The following is a 22,760-nucleotide window of genomic DNA, read 5'->3' on the forward strand; positions in this document are numbered from 1 at the left end:
CCTCAAGGAATAGTATAAAGAAAAATGAGATAATGGCTATGAAAATGATGTGCACTCTTCTAAGGAAAAGGTCTAGGTAAATCTACAATTATTAGAAATACTCAGCAGCTAAAACAACTGGCAAGTATACAAAGGGTTGTTATACACAGAACAGCTGTTCTCCATCTGAGACAAGGAAATTAGTTTAAACTGCAGTTGCAGGAATTAAAGTTAGACATATAGAATCATGGACCTTATGAAATGAAATTAAGTTACAAAAGAAAGCGGCAGAATATATTTTTCTAAAGGATTTTTAAAGCTAAAGAAAAAAAAAATTAACTGTTAAGTTACTTTAGTTTGTAGGCCACTAGGCAGCATAGTAGATAGGGCCCTGGTAGATAAAATCCTAGATCTGGAGTCAGGAAAATCTGAGTTCAAAATCCAGCTTACTAGCTAGCTGTGTGACCCTAGGTATCTCACTTAACCTCTGTCTGCATCAATTTCTCATCTGTATAATGGGGATAATAATAGTACCTCCTTCCCAGGGCTGGGGCAGCTAGGAGGCACAGTGGATAGAATGCAGGTCCTGAAGTCTAGAAGACTCATCTTCCTGAACTCAAATCAGACCTCAGACACTTACTAGCTGTGTGAACCTGGGCAAGTCACTTAACCCTGTTTGCCTGTTTCCTCATCTGTAAAATGAGATGGAGAAGAAAATGGCAAAACCAGTCCAGTATCTTTGCCAAGAAACAAATGGAGTCACAAAGAGTCATACACAACTGAAACAACTGAACAACAACCACCCCAGGTTGTTGGGAGGATAAAATGAGATATTTGTAAAACACTTTGCAAACTTTAAAGTGCTACAAAAAAGGCTACCTATAATATTAGGCTAGTTGTAAGCCTTACCTGAAATTATGGGGATGAACCAAAAGGATTATAATGGAGCACACTTCTGAATGTGTACACTAAGTAATTTTTTCCAAATTTACATTTAACATGGAAAAATTAATAGATGAAAGCACTGTTGCATCAAAAGGTGTTACTCTTAAAATCTCATAGATCAACAAGGGTACAAAGCACAACCTATATAGATAATCAAGTCATAGCAAGTACATCCCAGATGTACTTTTAGGGCCATGGACAAACATGCACACATGCTTCAAAAAATAAATCTACCTGCAAAACTTGTTACTGGTTTGCAACATCTGAAAGCTGTGCTCTTACACTTCTTTGATATACTGATCCTACACCAACTGACAAGAGCTGCCTCACTTCACCTCTCTAGATGAACTAGATTATCTCTCATGCCCCTTTCTAGACGTAACACACTATGATTCTATAATTATGTGTCCAAATAATATTATTCCAGTATAAAAGCACTGAATAAATGTTGATCCTCCTATTCAAAAGATGCAAATGCTCTTTTTAGTTCAGACAGAATCTAGTTTTAAGGAATATCATTCTGATTTCTAGACTGACATTAGGTTACATCCATGTCATTGCCAGTTGCTCATGTTAATATTGCCTTGCTAAAATATACAGTATTACAATTTTTTTTCCAAATCCCTGTATATTTACATTGTTTGAAGATGTCCTTTCACCTATGTGCTCTTTGCACATCTTTCTTCCTTTATCCCCCCCCCACACGCTCTACATCTCTTCAATTATGTCCAAGTTAACTGCCTGCTTCCTAGCTGCCAGTCTCTAGGCATCTGAATTGAAGAATGTTCTATGACATCACCCTTCAGTTCTGAAAAACAGATGGACAATGTGAAAGGCATATCTGAAAATCACCAACTCCCCCCCCCCAAAATGCCACCTATTTATTTCTTCCCTATGTAGCTAAACTACTGAAATATATTTCTAGTATTACATCTATTAAATCTCATAAACTCTCTCCTTGTTTGGCTTCTGTCTACTGAAATAATGTATGCAAGAGTCTTTAATCATATTCAAATTTTTGTCAATGAGGTTTATAAACCTCTCCATTCTCATTCTGTTAACTATACACTTGTGTATTTCTTCAGTCAGAGAAAGGATAGGCTTTTTAAGTACTGTTCTCACTTGACTCCTCTTTCTTCCAAATAGAATTTAAAGTTGGAAGTGACCAGAGAGATAAGGTAATTCAATCCTTTCATTTTACATATTAAACTGAAGCCTAAAGAAGTTAAATGTTGGCTAAAGGTCACAAAGATAGAAAATATCAGAGCTTTCACTTATTTCTTCAACATGTCCACTAAATATATTTTTTTAATAAATAAAAAGTAAGCATTAAGCAAAGAATAACAAATTTAAAGCTGGGAGGAAGCGGGGAGGGGGGCTTAGAAGTTTAATCTAGTCCAACCATCTCATTTTACAGATGAGGAAACAGAGCCTCAGAGACATAACCTGACTTGCCCTAGTTCATACAGAAATTGGCAGAGCTGGGATTAAATCCCAGGACCTTTGACTATGTCAAGCAATCTTTCCACAACACCATGCTGCCTCTCTAATCCATCTTTTCTTCTTACTGCAATAAGAGTAAAGACCTCACAGTAAGTACAACTGGAATGTCATATATAATGACTGCATGGCATATATCACCACTATTCCTTTCCTCCCAATACCCAAATGAACAAGTGGGATGAAAGAGTTTCCATCCATGACTCAAGAGTCAACAATGACATTCCCATGCTTAGATATACCCACTGGCTTTGACTGCCTCTTCCGACAATATCTTCGTTCCTTCTTATAAAATTAACATTGCCTTCCCATTCATTAAAAAATACATTTATTGAACATTTGCAAGGTACTCTGACAGGTGGGGGAGGGGAGGGAGAGATTCGAAGACTTAGAATAATGCAGATTTGTTGTACTATCATTTTTCAGTCATGTCTAACTTGGTGAGATGCTGGAATAGATTGCCATTTCCTTCTTCAGCTCACTTTACATGTGAGGAAACTGAGGTAAACAGGGTTAAGTGACTTGCCCAGGATCACACAGCTAGTAAGTTTCTGAGGCCTGGTTTGAACTCAGAAAGATAAGTCTTTCTGACTCTAAGCCTGGCACTCTTTCCATTATGCCACCTACCTCCCAGATTAGCAGCCCACAAACAATTCATAATATTTGCTCATCATACCAATACTTTGGGACATAGGGTTCATTCTTCCTTTTCCAATGCAAAGTAATTCCCTTGTTCTACAGACTAATAATATCTCAGTCCCTGTTTTTAATTCTTCTAAGAATGATCTCTGATGAGCTTTTAATCATACATCTCTAATTGCCCATTAGAAATTTCAAACTTACAGGCATCTTAAAGGCATCGCAAACTCATCATGTCCAAAACTGAGCTCATTATCTTTCCCACCCCTCTTTGAAACGTCTCTATTTCTGTTGAGGGCATACCATACTCGCATTCACCCATGTTCCCAATATTATCATCATCCTTGACTAATCACTCTTGTTCACCTTTCACATCCAATCACTTGCAAAACTGTGCGCTTCTATCAGCTTGACATGTCTTACACGCATCCCCTTCTTGCTATTCATACAACAATCACCTGGACCCCTGCAAGCCTCTTTCTGTGTCTCCCTTCCACAAATTTCTGCCCACTAAAATCCATCTTCCACAGAGCAACTAAAGTAATTTTGTTAAAGCACAAGTCTGATCACCTCACTCACCTACACAAACACCAATGACTCCCTATGACTTTTAGAATCAAATATAAACCGTTTGGCTTTTAAAATCCTTCACAACCTGACCCCATATCTTTCCAACTTTGGTATCCATTACTCTCCTTAATGCATTCTGTGGTCAACTTACTATAGCTTTCTTACTGTTCCTTTTACACTCTACCTCCTGTATCTCTTGTCTCTTTGCCTTTGCACTAGCTATTCCTCATATCTAGAATGCAGTCTATTCTCAACTCTGCCTCTCAGAACCTCTCATTTCTTTCAACCTCAAGCACTTCTTTCTATATGAAGTCTTTCCTGATCCCTCCCAGCTTCAAATCCCCCTCATCTATAAAGAATAATATATGTGCATACCATTTCCCCACAAGCTTCTTCAGAACAGAGGCTATTTAATATTTTTTTTCTGGATCCCCAGCACCTTGCATAGAGTCTGGTACATAACAGGCACTTGACAGATGGTTTTTAAAATTTATTTCAAGGCAATTCATTAGACTGAAATAAAATAAAATAATAAAAAATAAAATAAAAATAAATAACAACTGCAAAACCATTTCTATTCCTATAAATTCTTCAAAATTCATTCTGACCAGTAAATTGTGGGATGGTAGAGAAATCTCAGTCTTTCATTTAAAAGGAAATATTTTAATTATGAACTAAATATGTAAGATAAAGTGTTAATACTGCCCCTCCCCCAGTCTTCATACTCCTAAATTTCCTTAGGAAAAAAAAAACTCTTCAAAAGTAATAAATACAACTTAATGTAAAACTAGCTACAACTCAACATGACTATAATACCCATATATACTAAGGGTACATTATTATTCTTAAATGCAAGAGCAATATGGATTTCCACACCCAAAGGACACTGTCATTTCACAAGAGAAATAGTCACAGCCTTCTTGGTTTCAGGGTTTCTTCTAATTGACTCAAAAAAAATAGAAAGAGCATTGGCCATCAAGTAAGGAAATCTGGTTACGTCCCAGTTCCATAGCTTCCTGAGTGACTCTTACCAAACTTCACTGAAGTCACTGAACTTCTTTTGAGCCTAAGTTCTTTCCCCTACAAAATAAATAGACACACACACACACACACACACGCACACACACACGCGCGCACACACACACACACACACACACACACACACACACCCCAAAACCTGTCCTGACAAGCTTAGATGGTTAACGTGAAGGATTAAATGAAAAAAAGAGAGTATTCTAAAACATGCATCATCAGCATACAAATATAAAGTATTTTATTAGTTAATATGTATGTTGGCCATCCTGATCAGGCCCCAAAAGACTATAAAGTAGCTGGTTCTAACATCCATTTGTTACTCTAGATTAAGAACAATAAACCCATTGCTTTGATTTACTCAAAAGATTCAGAACAGGACAGTTAGAGCATTATCTGAAAGTTCTAAATTTGGGATAACTATCTCTCCTTCACATACTACTTCTTTAAGTTTATTTAAAGACAATATTTTATGAACCTATGTTACATATGATATAGGTTAATTAATAAGTTAAGAATTATAAATTGTACTTTTATAAAGTATTTTCTTTTCCCAAAAATTTTTTATATCTATTTTTCTGGAAATTTTATTTTTAACAACCAATTTTTTTTAAAAAAATCAGGATTACTGAAATCTGTTATTTTTAGGTCAATCAAATTTTTAAGGACTATCAACAGGGGATTAAAATGGGACATGGGGTACATAACACTTTTACTGAGATAGAAGGTAGCAAGCCAAAGGAAAACAAAATAAAAGAATTGATAAGATGGGGGAAATGAAGTCAAAGTCAATATTTAAAACAAAATATTTTGCACTTTGTTGTTTTTTACTGGGTAGTGTTGGGATAGTGATATTTGTGTGCATTAATAAAAAATCACTGGGGCAGCTACGTGGTGCAATAGATAGAGCACTGGCCCTGAATTCAGGAGGACCTGAGTTCAAATCTGGCCTCAGACACATAACACTTACTAGTCATGTGACCCTGGACAAGACACTTAACCCCACTGCCTAGCCAAAAAGAAAAAAAAAAAAAGGAATGAAAGAAAAAAGAAAAATCGTTAAAGGCTTGTGTATGCACACCCTTAAACAGAGTAAAATTATAACAAAAATTAGTTTAGTCCCAAATTTTTTTCCTTTCATTTTATAAAACAAAAATGGGAACATGTCTCTAAAAATCAACTAAGCCAGAGATGGAGAATTAGATTTGTGGTAGCCTGTGTGTGTGTGTTTAATTTTAAACACTTCCCTACATAATGTTGACTAGAAACAAAATACACCACTTATACTTCAGGTGAACTATTAATGAACTTTTTCTTAGGCATTATCCACCAAAACTATTAACATTTTGACAAAAATATAAGGGATTTAAAAGAAAATAAGCTTGAACTAAGGCTTTACTTGGCATCATTTTTCTGAAAATAAATTAAATATGTATTTTAAAATCAAAATAACTACACCACCACCCAAGAAGTTTCAAAAACACACTGTATAAATCCCATTTTCCCTAAGTGTGCCAACATCAAAAAGCCATTTGACCCTGTTCTATTTTTTTAATATAGTTATCAACTTTTATTACGTGTTGGAAAGAGCTTCACTAACATTAAAATTTAATGCCTATGCAAGCTAATTCACTGCCAGTGAAGTTATAAATTGATCTGATCCTTTTGGAAAGCAATATCAAACTATTTCATAAATTATATAATTGCTCATAGCCTTTGACACAACAATCTCACCAATAAATACCCTTCAAGGAGACTGCTAACAGTAAAAAAACAAAAAACAAAAAAAAATCTGTAAAAAACAAAAATATTCCTAGAATCACTATTTACATTAGCAAAAAGTCAGAAACAAACTATGTATCCATTGAGTGGAAAATGGTTGAATAAACTGTGACATACAAAAGGAGTGAATGTCATTTCACCTTAAGGAATTCAAAGAAATATGGATATTTATACTGACAAAAGTGAAAAACAAAGACCCAAAATAATATACACACTGACAACCATGCAAATGAAAACAACACAAACAGTAACAAACCTCAAGTTAAATACAATGGATAACATGAACTAATGCTTTAAAAAGTATAGGACAAAAGTCAGAATTCTGTTTAAGTCATAATCACTCTTTTGTATTGTTTTGTTTAAATATTTTCAGAGAATAAACTTCCATTTACTCTATATGTCCATATTTTATTAAAACATAACTTATCAACAAAATTTTTTTTTTACAGAAAGTTAACTACTATCATATTTTCATAGATGAGACTAAGGTACAAATGGTTCAGTAAATTACCCAATGTAACAAAATTGCAAAGTTCCAATAATGTAAAGCATTATATTTTATAAGCTACTATTAGAATATGGAGTGATAAATGCTTGAATAAGTTTAAGCTGCTCTTATACTGTGTTACCAAGAAATTTTTCATTCAACCTTAATACATTCCTGAAGTTGGTACATGAGCTAACCATTTCTGACAAAGTTATAAGCCCCATTTTATACTGATACTCTATAGAATGAAATGTATTCTTTTTCCACTGTAATTCTCCAACACAGTCAATTAGTTGCATTCTTTTTGAAATTGTTCAAATAACACTATAGTTAGAAAGTCTTTGGGATATTGGTATATTTTCTTCAAAACCATCTTCTCCTGCAACCCCCCCAAAAAATTACAAAAGGAAAAAAAGGCAGTAAGGTAAACGTTAAACTCCCAATGGAAAAATCCTATATACAATTTTTTCCCCTCTATTTATGTAAGAACCCTTCAATTCTAACAAAGAGCTATTGTGAGGTTGATAATCAATCCTTTTAAAAATAAAATTTCCTAATTACCATCTATTTGTAAGGCAAGTATAAAATTTGAAAACAACAAATGACGTGTTCAAAGTAGTACTGGGGAAAATTACGTCATTTTAAAAGTAACTTTAGGTTCTAAAGATAAATACTTGTAAAGTATATCTATCTGCATCACAAAAATATATCAATGGTGACCAAAAATGTTTTGAGTCTCCAGATTTCTGAAACATAATTCAAACATATAAATATCAATCAAGTATTTCCAAATATTCATCATCCCTCTTAAGTTCCCAAACACAGACTTTACATAATTATTACAACTGTTTTCTATTAAGTACAACGTACTTACAGTCTTCTATTGAGTACAATATAAATGTGTAAGGAAAAAAAACAATATTTTGCAAACAACAACTATTTGACATAAACAATGTCATTGAACCTAATTCCCAATGCTTGAGAAAGACAAAAAAGAGACATAGATTAACTGAAACAGCCTCAAATACAAACTAGAATCATATTTAATTTTTGAAGAGTGGAAACAAGAACTATCTGGAGCTGGGTTAAGTTAAAAAAAAAAAAAAGATTCTTTGACCCTCTAGAGTAAGGAATTTGTTGATACAAGTTTGCATCTGTCTTGGATGTAGTTACTGTTTTACCTACAATATGGTTATAGCATGTACTCCCAAGACAGCATTGCACTGAAGTCCCACCCAATGCATGGAGAAAATCCTTTCAGCAATGAACATCTACAACTTGTAATTGTGAGAACTGTCAAAAATCACAGTTCTCAAACCCCTGGAGGATTTTAGGAGACAGGCTTTTAGGAGATTCCCTAGGTCAAAACTGTTTTCATAATACTAAGACATTTTAGTTTCTACTAATAAAGTAAACAGCAATAAATATATCCCACAAAAACAAAAACTGGGGAGGGAGGTTTTTTGGTAGTGTAGAAGGGGTCTAAATACCAAAAAGTTTTAGTACTACTGGCCTAGAGATCTGAAGCTAAAGGACTTAATCACAATTCCACACCATGTGTCAGATCCACATCTTTTTTGACCCCAAAGCAGGCCCTCTATCCATTATACCAAGCTACTTACCATTATTGAGTTTTACTAGTATAGGCCACTCCTAAATATTTAAGTAGGCATTAAAACTGAAGGGAGGGGATGTGTTTATCATATAGTTTTAAAAGACTGAAATGTCTAAGAAACAAGATTTCAGATAATAAGCAAAATTTTTTAACCAAATGCTCTATCAGATAGGAAAATGACATATTTGAGATAGTTTTCCAGTAGTGATTGATAATGGGATGTGCATGGATCATATACCAATTTTCCACACTCTACCTTTTATCCCTCCCCCTCAAAAAACAAAACAAAACTGTTACAATAGAAAAATTCTAGGTTTAGAATCAGAGGGCCAAGGTGTGAATACCTGCTCCACAGTGTGGTATGATGTAAAAAGTGGTAGATTTAGAGTCAAAAGACCTGGGTCAATCAAATCTTGGCTTAACCACTTACTACCTATGACACCTTGCAGTTTCCTCTTTAATTATAAAATGAAGAGTCTGGATGAAATGATCTCAAAGGTCTTAACCTGTTCCAGCTCTAAAGCCTGATTCTATGCCATAACAAGTCCACTTTTCCCTCTGAGCCTTGAAACTATAGCCCAAATCAATTGCTCAGAATCTTCTATGACTAGTTTGCATCTGTTTGTATAGCACAATTATCACTTTTATCATAATATCCTACTTTAGTACTTGATCATATCAATACATAATATTGGTTTATGTTATCCTGACCAAAGAATTAATTCCTAGAGACCAAATAAGGATCATCTCCACAGGAAAATGAAGTAATGAAGCAGGATTTTTGTGGAAATCAAAGATAAGTGACATAAAGTTATTATCTTTATAACAGTTATAAGATTGGAAAAGTGAGCCAATCAGATAACAGGAGAATGAAAAGCGATAGCAAGCACAACTACTTTAGAACTCACAAAATATTAAAAGACTTAGCAGGAGAAATGCCTTAAGTATGTTGGATAGATTAAGATTTTAGAGAACATGGATTAAAAATTCACAATGAGAGAGTATGTAGATGCAGATACACATCAATGAAGGGAGTATTTACATAAAATTAATCACACCATGAAATATATAATCTTAAGCTCCCACATATACATGTATGTATACACATATATAAATGGAAGGCATATATACACATGCAGACATACTCATCTCTTCTTGTTTATATATCTTGCTTGCCTATGTGAAGAAGTATGTCTCATACTTCTTTTGAGCTCTATTCTGGCTAGCATAGTACTTAGGTACATAAAAAGCACTCAAAAATTAGAAAAGTGACCCATGCATATACTCATGCCAGTGATTCTGTGCAAACTACAGTATTTCAGAGGAATAAATAGAAGTTACTTGGCCTACACCAATCAACAAGCATATTAAGAATTAAGTATCTATTATGTGCCAAACCCTACCTTAGGATAGTATCCTCTTGAGGTGAGAGCCCACAAATTTGACCATAACCAAATGGTACAGTGACAAGAGAGCTAACCAACGTTAGACAAATATTTAGATAATAAAGCATATTATGTAATTTAGTCCTATGTTAGCCTAGATTAAAAATAAATAAAATAGGAATCCAGGTAAATGTTGGGCATTTCTATCACATTCAAAGTGCAGGCTTTTGTGTATTTCAAAATAAAATGAGTCACAAGATCTCTTGATGCAATATTGTCATACAAAAGAAAGGACATAGATGTTTAAGAGACTGACATCAGCAGATAAATTGAAATACATGAACAAACTCCTGACAGAAAGAATATGTAGTAATATTTCTTAAAATTATTAGAATTTAGAATTGTATATATCTTTTCATCTTTGTCCCTAGTATTATAGCAGAAGAATGGACAAGCCTTTTTGGTATTGTATGTAATAGTACAATCTGAAATTCTTATGCCAGAATAGTCAAGTACCCAAAATAAAACCTAAGAATCATCTGACACCTCCAAATCCTTAATCAAAACTAAATTATCCTGATCAGTAATTGATTAATTTTCATATAAAGACAATTTCTTGCAGAAGTATAGGTGAAAACTATTACAGGAGCTTTGCCCACTAAGTGAAAATAAGAGAAGAAAAAGGAGAATTGGTCTTTAGGATACTTCAAACATTGTAGCACTACTGAATAAGTAGTTTCAACAAAAACAAGTGCCTAGAAACCATTTTAAAAATCATTAGAGATTGGGTTTTTTTGTGGAAAAGGAGAGTTTCAATAACTATGAGGGTCTCCCAGTCATCCATCACAGGAATTAAGTATATTAAAATGATACCTGTTCTCAAGTAGCTTATATCTTGTTGAGAGGACAAAGCTACAAGATCGAAAGATAAAAATTATACAAAAGAGGAATATATATACATTTACACACACACACACACATAATAAAGTAAATATGGGATTCCACAACTTAATAGGTTGTGATCCAAAAACTTTTCTTCAAAATTGATCTGTGTATCTCGGTGCAGTTTTCTATAGAAACAATGATGTTGCTGAGTGTGTGGGTTCTCAAGCCTGTTTAATCCCTAATATACTTAAAACAACAAACAAAACTAAAAAATCTGGACTATCAACAGTATATAACTAGTGTTGAGGAATGTTTCAATGGATAAATAAATGCTCATTCCAACTTCAGTGCCCACTCTCCAGCAGTGGCCTCTACAGTAAGGTGAAGTGAAGGAAACATTCCAAGTCATCAGCAACTCCCAAAGTCTATCTACATAAAAGAAGCCACCTCTCCAGGGTGATTACTTTTCTAGATATTCTGAATTGTATAACAAATGGCAGTTGCTCCCAAGAAGTTCAGACTGACTCTGGAACCTTTTCATATTCTCAAGTCTCAAGTCCACAAGTCCGGATCTTCCCAGCCAGGAAAGACCACTTGCAAAAAAAGTATAGAACTATGTGGTCAGTAAGGAAAGAAGTACAATGCTGAATGGAGTTAAGGAAAAGAGGTGAGAATTAAAGGCCAATTAGAATTTGAATAAGCAGAACAAAAGGAGAATGGCATTCCAGATAGGAGGATAAGCAGGAGCAAATACACATGGTAGTTAAGTTCCAGTAACAGTATGGTTATTAGAGAGTGTTTTCTGTTTTGTAGTGGAAAATAAAACTGGATAAGCTAACAAAAATCTCATCAATCTAAGGACACTGGCAGAAAGAAATCATCTTTTTTAAAATTGGAGGAATTTAAGTTGTTCTAAAAGCCACTGTACCTAACCAAACCACATTCTCAATGTACTGAGGTTCACTAGTGCAAAAAAAAAAAAATTGCTTATTCTCTTAACAAAAAAGAAAAAGTGCAGATACACAAGACTTTATTTTAAAGGACTGTCTCCACACTTCCACTTAATAAAATGGTAAAGTTGTGACCCTGTGCAGGGAGTCACAAGATCTCATGAATTAATCTCTCTTATTTTTTTTCCTCACTAAAAAGATAACAGATGATTTCCAAAGTGAGTAAGGACTTCTGAATCAAAGCTCCATCTCTCTCTAAAGTCTGGTTTTTCCTAATTTTGATTTAGGGAGCTAAAGCCTTGTATGTTCCATACCAGTGAAATTACAGTGACATTAAAATATGAGTCATAACTTTATCAAGAGCGGTGAAGAATTAAGAGAATGGGGACAGGGCCTCTACCCTGCTCTCTCCGGGAGTAAAATGGTGAAATTATCGGACACTAAGATTTAATCTCAGGATGACAATGGTTTACAACCCTGGCTTTCCCTGGGGGGGGGAGGGGGGGAAGGGAAGAGGGAGCAACCTTTCAAAGCACCAACTTCTTACTACTTGGATCTGTGGTGCATAAAAGAGTAAGTTACTAGGAAGAGGTCAGTGATAAGTGATAAAGATATGAAAAGCTAGGCCCTGGGTTAGTGGGGGAGACCGGAAAGGGGGGGGGGGAGAAAAGGCAGGAGTCTATAGAGAAAGACTAAATAAATGATTCGATCTGTGAATTGAGAAACCTTAAAACCCACAACATTACCGGCATTAAGCTGGGTTCCATCTTCCTATGAGGCCCTGTAATTAAGGTGCTAACTTGAGGGGGTGCAATATGGGAAAAAGCTAAATGTGTAAAGGGGGGGGAGTGGTAAGTTAGGAAACCATTTTCTTAAATCTCATTCCCTTATGTAAATCAGAACTAGAAGAACCTTAGGCATGTCCCACCTCCACCCCAGGGGGTTGGATGGGGGAAGTTCAGCGTTTTGGGGTTTGGACGGGGAGTGAGGAAGAACTGATGGGGGGAGACGAGGCCAGCAGAGGCCTTTCTTTCCACCCACCCCTCACTACAATCAAGGCCCCAGGCAGGGTTCACTTAACTGGGGAACGCCATGAATGGGAGCCGAGATGTAAACCCAGACCTGGCCCAACAGGCGCCCAGGGTTGGCCCGAAACGGTGCAGAGGGGGGCGAGGGTGGGGGTGGGGGAGTGAATGTGTGTGTGCATGTATGTGTGTGTCTGTACGTGTGTGCGCGCGTGTATGTGTGTGTTTGTGTGTGTTTTGACGGGGCTATAGATCCATTTCATTTGTGCGGGGTGACTGGCCTGGGTAAACAAGGCTGGCCGTGTGTGTGGGAGGGGGTACTTAGAAGGGGCAGTCAGGTCAGCATGGGGGCCCGGGGCGGAGAAGGGCAGCCCCGGCCCCGGACGCTGCCCCTTTCCCATGGAGACTCAGGAGCGGGGAGGGGGGGGATCCAGGAGCGCCGGGGGGGGGGCAGGGCGGGGGGGGGGGGGGGGGGGGGGGGGGGGGCAGCCAGGTGGCACTGGCTGGGCGCCCGGGCCTCGCTGGGGCCTGGGGGACCTACCGGGCTCAGCAACGGGGGGTGGCAGGGCGTCCCGGCGGCGGCTCCTCTCATGCTGAGGCGGGGGCGGCGGAGGCGGCCTGAGGAGCGGGCGGAGGCGGAGGCAGCGGCGGCGGCGGCGGAGGTGACGGCGGGGAGTCCCGGCGGCGGCCGCCTCCGCCGTGCTGCATCCCTTCTTCCCTCCCCAACCGCTTCCTCGTCCCCTCTCTCCGGCTTTCCAAACTTCTTCCCCGGGATAAACAAACCCGCCGCCAGGGGCGGCCGCCTCAGACTCTCCCCCCTCCCTCCCCACCCGCCCCCGGCTCCACCTCACCCAGGCTCCCCCACCCCGCGGCCGCCGCCGCCGCCGCTGCCTCCGCCGCCGCCGCCGCTGCTGCTCGGGCTCGGGCTCCGGCTCCCGGGCTCAAGCTCCCGGGCTCCGGCTTCCTAGTTGCGACGAAAGCCCCGGCCAGCCTCGGCGCATGCGCCGTGCCTCCGGCTCCGTGGGGTTCTCGCTCTAGTTCCCTCCCCTCCACTCTAGCCCGCCGGACGCTTCCGGACGTGCGCAGGAATCCGTATCTCCGGGTTTTGGAAGCTACCCCGTCGGGAGTGGGGGGAGGGGAGGAAACGGAGGTCCTGGGGCGAGAAAGCAGCCCCGCCTTCTCCAGTCGCATCTCCAGCTGTGCTGGGGTGAAGTGGATGGGGAGGGGGCTTCAGTAGCACTGTAGAGCCCATCACAACAAGAGCCCATGCATCCCCTTTCTGAAACCGTGCTGTCTAGAGATACAATTAATCCCCCGGCCCAGTTTCCCACTGACACTTCTGTAAACATTTGATGTGTTTGTTGCGTGAGTTAACCGGTTGTATTTTGATTCTTTCCCTTGTTTCCTATTTATTCGGATGTTGGGTAGATGTTTGTTCTCGGCAGTCTGGGCTGACTGCTATAACAGAAGCACCCAAAGGGCAGAGACCAGATCTGGGTCTTGTCTTTCCACCTAGCAGAACTCACTCAAGTCTCTCTCTCTCTCTCTCTCTCTCTCTCTCTCTCTCTCTGTATGTGTGTGTGTACATAGACATATACATGTACATATACATATATTTTTCCCCCGACAGCAAATGTACCCAAGGCTATGCCATGAGGTTCTTGAGAAAAGGACTTGAGAGATTCACTTGATGTCTAGATTCATGAGGAAACAACGGCCAATAAAAATTTAAATAACTTGGTCATGGAGGTAGTAAGTAACACAGGCAGGTTTGGAACCCAGGTCTTCTGATTCCAAATCCTGTGCTGTTGTTTGTGTTTTTGTTTTTTTTTTCCAGTGAGAGGGGGAAAAAAGGTAAGATTACTGTCTCTCTATGGTCTCCTAGAGAAGGCAAGATACATGTAATCATGAGTTAAGAGAAAAATGTGAAACAGTAACATACCTTAAAGGCGAAAATGTTTGGCCAGAGTACTAGCAGCCCTGTACTAGTGATCAAACTACCAATAAATGTTTGAAGCACTATGCTCCTCTGGATCCCTTTCTCCAAACTACTGTAATGCAAACAAGAATAGTAAAAGCTCACATTTTCTGTCAACTTTATGTCAACAAAGCACATTCTTCCCAACAACCCAGTGAAAAGGTGGTACAAATTGTTCCTTTCAAAGCACCAAGATTTGGTGTATTTTCTCTAGCAACACAGGTTGGGAATCCCTTTACAACTTAGTAGCCCTTCCTAAAGGATTGAAGTCTCTGAAAATGTAGCAGCATACTGTAGGCAACTTGGTGATGAGCCTTTCCAAATTTAGCTAAGCTTGTCTTCAGACAACAACATAATACTCATCACCAGGCCCAGATTTGGAGCCATTCCAGCTTGGTACAATCTGTCAGAACTTGGACTCCACTTGCAGAGGCTTCAAGAATCCGGAGACACTATCATGTCACAATAAGGCATCAGAGTAGAACTTTAGGTGAAAGTACACAAGTATATCACTGGATCTGGAGGCAAAGGACCTAAGCTAAAACCTATCACCTTAACTTACTACCTAGACAGGATTACAACCTCTCTGGGTCTCAGTTTTCTCATCTGTAAGGTTGAACTAGAGGGTCTCTAAGAATGTCTAAGACTGCTTATTTAGGGAGTCTCCAAGACTGCTTCCAGCTGTAGACCAATGGCTCTATGAAGTGGCATTTACTGGCTAATAACCAAGCCATTTTAATTCTTTTCTGATTATAGGATCATAGCATATGTATATTATGGCTGTTTTACGAATGAGGAAACAAACTTAAAGAGTAGCAAATTAACCACATTTACACAAACTAGGAAATGTCATAATCAAGATTAGATCAGAAGTCTTAGATTTCAAATCCGCTGGACTGTTGATTATACCATGCTGCCGCTAGAAGATGACCTAACCTCAAGAATTCACAGAACCTTAGAGCTGGAAATACCTTTAAAGGTCATCTAGTCCAATCCATACTGAAGATATCCTCTACATCTTTAAGGGATCATTCAGGCTGCACTTGAAGACTTGTGGTAGAGCCCCAATCCCTCTTAGGGCATCCCATTGTATTTTGGAATAGTTCTCTTAATTCAGTTCCAGGGACAGAACCTTTTTTGATTTGACAGTCCTTAAAATACTTGAAAACTACTCACATATTCCTGACTTTCTTGTCTTTTTCTAGAATAAATATCCCCAAAATCCTATATTTAATGACCTGAGATGGGAATGAATGACCTCTAAGCACTTTCAGGGCAAGTTGTCACAATCAATGGAGCACTGAATTTAAAGTCAGAGGACATAAGTTCTAATCCTGCCTCAGACACTTGCTGAATATGTGACAATGGGCAAATAACAGTCCCTCAGCCTTTTGCAGGTGAGGAAATTCACCTTTAAAATTGAGATATTTACACTATCTAACTCACAACAACCAATCTAACTCACAACAAGAACAACAACCAAACTAACTCATAAGCCCTTTGAAAAGAAAATACTTTGATTTGGTTTTCTTTTGTTTTCCCAGTAGATAGTATTTTATTTTTGCCAAATACATGTAAAGACATGTAAAAACTTTCATGTTTTATATAAAATTTTGAGTTCCAAATTTTTCTCCTCTGTTCCCCCACTAAGATGGTAAGCAATTCCACATAGGTTATATATGTGCAATCATGTAAAATATATATTAGTCATGTTGTGAAAGAAAAAACAGAATAGAAGGAAAAAACAATGAAAAAAAAGTTAAAATAATATGTTTCAATCTATATTCAAACTCCATCAGTTCAATGGAAGTATTTTGTAAACCTTAAAAACAAAACAAAATGAAACGAAACTGTAAAGGTTAGTTGTGGTTGCTTACTACCTGCATGCCTTGAGAAAAGTCAGTAAACTTTCTTTGGACCTCAGTTTCCTCAACTGTAAGGTGTGGATAGAGGCTGAATAAAATAAACTCTGAGGTACTTTCCAGCTCTAAATGTATGATCTTATGGTCCTTCAAATATCCTAGTTTTACTTCTCTGGATGATCTCTAACTTATCAAATAATAATAGAGAACATTTATATAGCACCTAATTTTTTTCCAGGCACTGTGCTAAGTGCTTTACAAATATTATCTCATTTTATCCTCACAACAACTTTCAGAGATAGATGCTATTAATATCTTCACTGTACAGTTGGGGAAACTGAGACAAGCAGAGTTCAAGTGACCCATCCAAGGTGGAACAGCTAGTAAGTGTCAGAATCTGGATTTGAACTCAGGTCTTCCTGACTCTAGGCCTATATTCTATCTACTTCACCATCCAGCTGCCTCAATATTCTTCTAAGATCTATCACCTATAACTCAACATAATACTCCATTTGTCTTCTAACCAAGGCAGAGACAAGAACCATCATTCCCTTGTTCTGAACATTGCGTCAATAAGCATTTATTAAGTACTTACTATGTGTCAGGCACTGTGTTAAGAGCTGGAAATACAAAAAAAAAAAAAAAAAGGAAAAAAAAATCCATAATCCCTTCTTTCAAATAATGGCGAAGCCTAAGATCCAATTAGTTTTCTTTGACTATCAGATTACTGTGTTGATTCACATTGAGCTTTCAGTTTGTTCAGAACTATAGTACTTTTTCAAATGCACTGTTTTCTAGCAAAGCCTCTTCTGTCATAATAATAAAGTTGATTTTTTGAAACCAAGTGGAAGACTACAAGACTACACATTTATACCTATCAAAATTCACCTTTATTAGATTGAGACCAGTGCTGTAGCCTACCAAAATCTTTTTGGATCCTGTCTGTCATTCAGGGTATTAAATATCCCTCCTCTGTTTCTTCTGCAATTATAATATGCAAGTTTTTATCCAAATCACTGACAAAAAATGTTAAACATCATAGTACCAAGGACAGTTCCCTGGAGTATTCCTAGGTATCTCTCTCCCTCAAAATTAATTTTAACTCATTAATTGGCATTATTGCCCAATCCTTTGGTGTTATCATTCAACCAGCTCAAACTGTTGTCTAATCCTATTTATTTTATCATTATAACGTCTCTGGTGTACCACCCCCCACCCCTTTTCTCCTCTGAGTGTCGCCAGCCTGGTGCAAACCTTCATCCCTTTACTGAACTATTACAATAGCTTGCTGGTTGGTCTTCCTGCCTTATTTATCTCCCCACTCCAGTCTTTCCTCAACTAAGCCACCAAATTAAACTTCCTAAATAAAGCACAGAATATGTGTGTGTGTGACTATATATTGTCTAGTAACAATGTCAAAAAAGTAAATTAAACTAGTTTGATGTAACCTGTTCTTGATGAAGACTGAAGATACGATGGCTATTTATTAACCTTCTTTTCCTTTTCTAATGGTTTACTTTGTAACATTATAAGTTATCCCTTATAATATTCTGGGATTTCCCCCCAGGAATCATAATCAAGCTCACTGTTATCTATCTAGTTAGTAGGCACTAATTTCTTCCCTTTTCGAAAATCGAGGCCTTTTCAGTCCTGAAAGACTTCAACAAGTCTCCATGAACTTTCAAAGATCACTAACAATGCTAAGAATTGACATATTTCAGTACCCTGGAAGGCACCTCATGACAACTCATCAACACAAGCCAAATATTCTCTTATTATCTCCTTAATTATCTTGTGTTTCAACCCCATATTAGCCATTTTTGCTATGTATTTATCATTGTAACAATAATTGTGCTTTGGCAGGCAAAACAAAAGAGAAATAATAGATCTGCCTTCTCTCCATCATCAGATACCAAATGAGATAATGTATGTAAAATACTTTTTTCAAATCTTAAAGTGTTAGTTATAATTATCATAATCCCATATGCTTGGAGCTAGTAGTCCATTCCCTTCTTCACCCTTTTTTATTTTCCCCAATATATAACCAACAAATAACAGCATTTATTTCTGATGTCCCTCAAATTCCTCACTGTCTCAACTCATTATGAGACTTATCATTCTTGACACTTTATTTCTTGGATGAAGTTAAGCTTTTCTAGCCATCCTTCATTGCCAGCCCTTGTGTCCATTATGCTATACATGTCTTAAAAAAAAATAGGTCAGTCAGTGAACTCCCTGTGCATCCACATTGGTCTCTTTAGACATCATCTCTTGTCTTCTCCATCAGAATTGTTTTCTGCTTATGTCTTCAGGATTTCAATCTTGAGAGCTTCTCATCCATCCCTCCTGGGCTGAACTCCATGTAAGGACTTTAGACCATCCAGTCAGATCCACCCTTGAAACACTTTGAAATCTTTCCCCCCATATCTAGGGCACATGCCAAACTATGTCCCAATTTTGTTTGGCCTTGAAATAATGAACTGTAAATTTAAATGATCACTTCCTCCCCATGCTCCCATAATTTCTATTTCATCACATTTCATCAAATAGGTTAACTCTTTGTTGGTTATTAGAATTTCAGCTCCCTTTGTCACTCCACCTAAAATTCTTTTTTTATAATTTTTTTTATTCTTAACAAGTGTTTTTAAAACTTTGGGTTACAAATTTTCTCCCTTCCTCCCTCCCCACCCACCTTCATTGAAAAGGCAAGCATCTCGATACAGGCTATAGATGTGTAGTCATGCAAAACACTTCCATAGTAGTCCTGTTGTGGAAAACTAAGTATATTTCCCTTCATCCTATCCTACCCCCCATTTATTCTACTCTCTCTTTTGACCCTGTCCCTCCTCAGAAGTGTTTGCTTTTGATTATCCCCTCCCTCAATCTACCCTCCCCTCTATCAACTCCCTGCTCTCTTGTCCCCTTCTGCCCCTTATTTTCCTGTAGAGTAAGATAGATTTCCATACCCCATTGTGTATGTTATTCCCTCCTTAAGCCAAATCCTATGAGAATAAGATTCACTCATTCCTTCTCACCTTCCCCCATTTCCCCTCCACTGTAAAAGCCTTTTCTTGTCTGTTTCATGTGAGATATTTTACCTCATTCCATTTCTTCCTTTCTCCTTCTCCCAGTATAATCTTCTCCCACCCATTAATTTTATTTTCTAGATATCCCTTCATCTCCAACTCACCTTGTGTCCTCTATCTATCTATCTATCTATCTATCTATCTATCTATCTATCTATCTATACAAACATATATTTTTTTCCCTCCCACTACCCCAATATTGACAAAGGACTCTTGAGTTACAAATATCATCTTTCCCTGCAGGAATGTAAACAGTTCAAACTTAATAAGTCTCTTATGATTTCTCTTTCCTGTTTACCTCTTCCATGTTTCACTTGAGTCTTGTATTTGAAGGTCAAATTTTCTATTCACCTGTGGTCTTTTCCACCGGAATGCTTGAAAGTCCTCTATTTCATTGAATGACCATTTTTTACCCTGAAGGATTATAATCAGTTTTGCTGGGTAGGCCATTCTAGGTTGTAGTCCTAATGCCTTTGCCCTCCTGAATATCATACTCCATGCCCTCTGGACCCTTAATGTAGAAGCTTCTAAATCGTGTGTTATCCTGATTGTGTTTCCACAATACTTGAATTGTTTCCTTCTGGCTGCTTGTAATATCTTCTCCTTGACCTGGGAACTCTGGAATTTGGCTACAATAATCCTAGAAGTTTTCCTTTGGGGATCTCTTTCAGGAGGTGATGGGTGGATTCTTTCAATTTCTATTTTGCCCTCTGGTTCTAAAATATCAGGGCAGTTTTCCTTAATAATTTCTTGAAAGATGATGTCTAGGCTCTTTTTTTGATATGGCTTTCAGATAGTCCAATAATTTTTAAGTTCTCTCTCCTGGATCTATTTTCCAGGTCAGTTGTTTTTCCAATGAGATATTTCACATTCTCTTCTATTTTTTCATTCCTTTTGATTAGTGTTACAGTGCCTTGATTTCTCAAATTGTCCCTCTCTTCCAATTTCTCCATTCTAATTTTAAGGAAGTATTTTCTTCTATAAGCTTTTGGACTTCTTTTTCCATTTTGCTAAGTTTGCTTTAAGGGCATTCTCCTTCTCACTGGCTTTTTGGACCTCTTTTGCCATTTGGTTTAGGCTATTTTTTTGTTTTGTTTTGTTTTGTTTTTAGGTAATTGGGGTTAAGTGACTTACCCAAGGTCATACAGCTAGTAAGTGACAAGTGTTTGTTCTGAGGCCAGATTTGAACTCAGATCCTCCTGACTTCAGGGCCAATGCTCTATCCACTGTGCCACCTAGCTGCCCTAGGCTATTTTTTAAGGTGTTATTTTCTTCAGTATTTTTTGGGGTCTCCTTTAGCATCACTCTCAGTTTTTCCTCTACTTTTCTTACTTGTTTCTCAAAATCCTTTTTGAGCTCTTCCATGGCCTGGGACCAATTCATATATTTCTTGGAGGCTTTGGATGTAGGATATTTGGCTTCGTTGTCTTCTTCTAGTTGTATGTTTTGATCTTCTTTGTCATCAAAGTAAGATAATATAGTCCGACTCTTTTTGCGCTGCTTGCTCATGATCCCAGCCAATTACTTGAGTTACAAACTCTTTGTTAAGGTAGGAGTCTGTTTCCAGTGTGGAGAATGTACTGTCCCAAGCTTCAGGGGTTTTGTGTAGCTGTGTTCAGAAATACTTCTAGGGACCTGTAAATTTTCAGTTCTTCTAAGGTGGTATGGTCAAGAGTGAGGTGTTTACTCCTTTCCTGGCCTGTGCTCTGGTCTATGAGCACTCTTGTCTGTTTTGGAACTGTGAGGAGGGTTTTAAAATTATAAATTAAAATTTTGTAAATTAAAATTCTGTAAATTAAAAAAAAAAGTAAAAATTTGCCTCCTTCCAAAACTCTATGAATTAGAACTGGAAAGGACCTTAGAAATCATTTAATACATAATCTATTTATTTTACAGATGAAGAAATTGGAGAAATTAAGTGTTTTACACCAAATCACCCAAGTGGTAAGTTGTAGGACCCAGATTCAAAATATCATCCTGACTCCAAAGCAATCATTTTTCCACTACATCACACTATGCTACATATCCATCACTCTCAATTGTCTCAATTGTCTCATATAGGTTGCATGGACAGAATTAGAAGGGATCTTAGAATTCACCTGGTCCAAACCTTTTCATATAGATGAGAAAAATGAGACCCAGTAATGATATATCTTGTATATGTATTTACCATCATCATGCCCACATAAACACTCAATATTATTCTGATTGTGTGTCCATTGTATGCTTACTACTCTGCAACTCGATAATATAAGCTCCTTAAGGGCAGGGACCATGTGTCCATTTGCATTTCATTACCCTAAGTATATTATGTACACACTAGGTGCTCAATGAATATTAATAAATTGAAAAACTGAATAATAGAGAAAGTACTCCAAATAGACTACTAAAGTCAACTACTAGTTATTTAGCAGCTGATTATCTCTTTTCTGGATTATGCTGGCACTAATGGCACCTTCACTCAGACTTTCTCCCTATATTTACATAAAGATTAGTCTTTAGTTTGGTACTCTAGTTTCTGCTTGGCTATAGCCTGTCATCCACTGCAGCCAAGCTACTTTATTTTACTGACTGTGTAATGTCTTTTCTCAAAAACATAAACCCCAAGATTGCTAAATTTTCAAATGCTAGGTTTCTTCATTTCCACCTTTGTGTTAAATTTGTTTCTCAGCATTTCCAAAGTCATGTTGCTTCATTTAATGCTATGGTTCAGTGTACATACAAGCAAAGTCAGGATGGGATAATACAGAAGTCAATATTGCTTTTTCTGGGGTATAGGGAATTTGAACCTGGGAGAAACTTTGAGAATGAACAAATATTTGAGCTCCAGCTGAGTTTGTTGTAAGGTCAAGAGTATTAGACTCCCACTACCACTTTTACACCAGATTCTACTCCCAAACTCCTAACTTGACCTAAAGGACATGAGAGATACAGTCTCAAATGATGATAATTAGCAAAGAATCTATGTCTCTGTCTATTTAATCAGGCAACCAATAAACAAACATTTATTAACTATTAAGTGTCTAGCACTGTGCTAAAT

At 37.6% G+C, this 22,760-nt stretch overlaps 1 protein-coding gene across 3 annotated transcripts in view; it reads right to left on the reverse strand.

Moving 5' to 3' along the window:
* SPOPL (speckle type BTB/POZ protein like) overlaps positions 1-13,409 on the reverse strand; it is a 92,606-nt gene extending 79,197 nt beyond the window's left edge. For all 3 annotated transcript variants that reach the window (XR_003566743.1, XR_003566744.1, XM_027835640.1), the window contains exon 1: positions 13,336-13,409. The gene's annotated coding sequence lies outside the window, so the exon portion shown is untranslated. The remainder of the gene's footprint in view (positions 1-13,335) is intronic.
* Positions 13,410-22,760: the final 9,351 nt, after the last annotated feature.

The sequence above is a fragment of the Vombatus ursinus genome, unplaced genomic scaffold (assembly GCF_900497805.2).
Source record: "Vombatus ursinus unplaced genomic scaffold, bare-nosed wombat genome assembly UNPS02014816.1, whole genome shotgun sequence".
NCBI classification, from domain to species: Eukaryota; Metazoa; Chordata; class Mammalia; order Diprotodontia; family Vombatidae; genus Vombatus; species Vombatus ursinus.